At 30.1% G+C, this 2,986-nt stretch overlaps 1 protein-coding gene across 1 annotated transcript in view; it reads right to left on the bottom strand.

Annotated features, from left to right (window-relative positions):
* Positions 1-968, bottom strand: part of Uvrag (UV-resistance associated gene) — a 247,078-nt gene extending 246,110 nt beyond the window's left edge. Inside the window, exon 1 of the mRNA XM_090413519.1 lies at positions 60-968. The gene's annotated coding sequence lies outside the window, so the exon portion shown is untranslated. The remainder of the gene's footprint in view (positions 1-59) is intronic.
* Positions 969-2,986: the final 2,018 nt, after the last annotated feature.

Raw genomic sequence — 2,986 nt, 5'->3', positions numbered from 1 at the left:
TAGACAGCAGAAATATATAAAATTAGTATAATTTCTTTTAATAGATAAAAAGTACTTACCGTAATACTCTTTTTAGATGTTTAAATAGTAATATTTTTGTGCTTCTTCATTTAGCATTTCAAAGTTTTAAACAGTATTTTTAGTGCTTTTGCCACTTGAATGTAGTGCTTACCATATATTACATAATATTTATGTTAATGATCTTTTATTTATACATTCAGTTTTTATATTAAGTAATGATATTAGTTTGCTTTTACAACATCAGTATTATAGTTCTGCTCTTGTTGATACATTATCTATAATATATTGGCAGTAGCATGAAGGAGAGTAAGTTTATTCTGCTGGTTGTTGCAGTTTAAGGCATTTGCTTTTGTTTGTTTGGAATTTGTTGCATTCAGATGCTGCTGTTAGAAGGTATGTAATGGCATCATGTAACAATGGTGTTATGCCAGATCTTTAAAAGGGTCATGGGATTTTCTTTACTGTTTTTCTTAGCATTGCTATAAATATTGTCATGACTGCTCAGAATATTTGTTTAATGCATGTTAATTTTCATTTCAATAAAATACAACTTTTTTTTTTTTTAACTTGGTTTCTTGGTTCAAAATCTTCCCACTGGGAAAATTTTGTAGTGTGGTGAAAACTACTGTTTTATTCATAATAGAGCTTAACAGTATGAGCAACACCAAAAGTAGAAAGAAAAAAATGCAAAAAAAAAAAAAAAAAAAAACTTACTAATATTTTGCTGGTTTTCTACCCAGCTTCCCCAGAGAATAATTATAACTGTGACAAGCTCAAAGCACTGAACTAATGTCCTTACACGGTATCCTCTGAAGACTGGATAACCATAAGTTAATTTGGAGAAATCAGGCTATCAGGTCTCAAAATATTAATAAGGTTAATAAATGTATTTTTTTCATCTTTTGGTGGTTATACCATGAAGTTCTATTATGAATAATCAATGGCACCTAAGCCTTTCCATATTGTTGGTTTATTTCTTTTATGCAAAAAAAAAAAAACTATCTGGTTGCATTAGGGCATATGATCTATTTTCTGTTTACATATACTTCAAATAATGATTATGAACAAATTATGTTTTATCACTAATGCAAAAAAACATTCAACTGTTCCTTTGCATTAGTTGACTTATGTAACTAGAGGTTTTAATTATGTATTCTAGAATCAATTCATTTTTAAAATAACTATAAATAACTGTTCTTCTTCTGCTTTTGCAATTTTTTTTTTAAGTGTGGTAAATTTATTACACACCTAAAATATTTTAGCTATATATTTGAGCCACAGATAATCTTCAAGATATTTATTTAGAATAGCCTACATAGCAAAATGATAGGATTTTTATATATATAATAAGTTTTTCCATGATAAATGTATAGAAAGTTTTAGTTATGCTCAGCAACACTCCTTCAGTTAAATATTTTCACTAGCATATAATTGCAAACCCACAAAAAAGCACAGGGACAAATAATTGCAATTTACTCTGAGCATTTGTGAGTCAATGATCTGGGTCACTTAGGTTGGATGAGTTATTTTCTGACACTTAATAAATTCCTGTCAGATGTTTGAGAAATATTGTACTTATTCTAAACTTATTCATTACTATCATATGTTATTTGTTGACAGAATTGGATCTCATTTAAATTACAGTATGTATATATATATATTTTCTTGAAACTGGTATCCATTGTATGTGGACACTGGTGTGTGTATATATATGGTAATATTTTTATCATATAACAACACTAATTCATGCTGATGTGTTATACAAGGCTTAGTTGACTTAATGTAATTATTATGCATGGTGCTTATTTGAAGTTGTTGCATTTGTCTTCCTAGTTCAATAAAGGGGATGGGTGAGTACTCCGGGTTGAAGATATCAATTAGGTGTATATCTCTGGTAAATATGAAAGTTGTCCAAAATATTACATAAATGACTCATTTATTGGTAATAATTGCCCTATGTTAAAATGCATTGCTAAAACACCTTTTATAATATAAGGCTTTAAACATACTTTGTCCTAAGCAGGTTTGTCACTTTGATTCTTGTTCTTGAAGCTTTTAAATACTTTCTGTAATATTTAATCTCAAAATGATATACTAATTATAGGATATATCCTTGGACATTCACTTCCAGCATCCATGGAAGTATTGTTTTATATGTTTGTTATCTTCACTAAGGACACTGTAGTTCCTGGAGAAATTAGAGTTGTCAGTTATAAGATGAATCAACTCTCTGGCCTTTAAAATTGCATCTGGATGTCATATTTCACCTAAACGTTATAGACTACTAATATTTTGCACATGAGAGATTTAAGTCTAGAGATAGTGCTAGTTAAAACATCTATTGGAGCTCACTGTTATGATCCCCAAACTTTTAACATTTTTATTTTAATGGATAGCAATCTTGTCATGCCTCAGTCATAAGTGACTGAGCTTTTCCAAAATGTGATGAATTGTGGGAATATTTACAGGGTTATGTGACCATCAATAGCTGCTAAAGCACATCTCTTCCCTTCACCCCCCCCTCCCAAAAAATCTGTTTCTAGCTCGAACCTTACAGGCATATGCTGGACCAACTTATATGAATTGCTGGGAATTTTGATTGATCACATCATTTAACCTGATTTTGAATTTCAAAATCTGTTGTCTAGGCACTATTATTATTATTATTATTATTATTATTATTATTTAAACTTCCATGGAGTCAACAGACTCATCATGGGAGGCCTACTCAACCAGCAACATGTCTATCATAATGAGCTTTGAATTTATTTACGCTACTTGCATTCACAATGCACTCATGCAATGCATTCCACTCACTGACAACTCCATGTAAAAAATCTATTTCTCACACACTTCTTCACCACATCTTGATACAACATTCAGGGATGGCTTAATTCTTCCCATCTTAACATCCATTCTTTTAATAATTTTTTGTGTATTAACCTTCAAGTTAAGGAATTCTATC

The sequence above is a fragment of the Typopeltis vanoorti genome, chromosome 24 (genome assembly GCF_054136105.1).
Source record: "Typopeltis vanoorti isolate ZY-2024b chromosome 24, IOZ_Tvanoo_1.0, whole genome shotgun sequence".
NCBI classification, from domain to species: Eukaryota; Metazoa; Arthropoda; class Arachnida; order Uropygi; family Thelyphonidae; genus Typopeltis; species Typopeltis vanoorti.
Note: the sequence above shows the minus strand (reverse complement) of the source record. Positions and strands in the feature narration are given on the sequence as shown.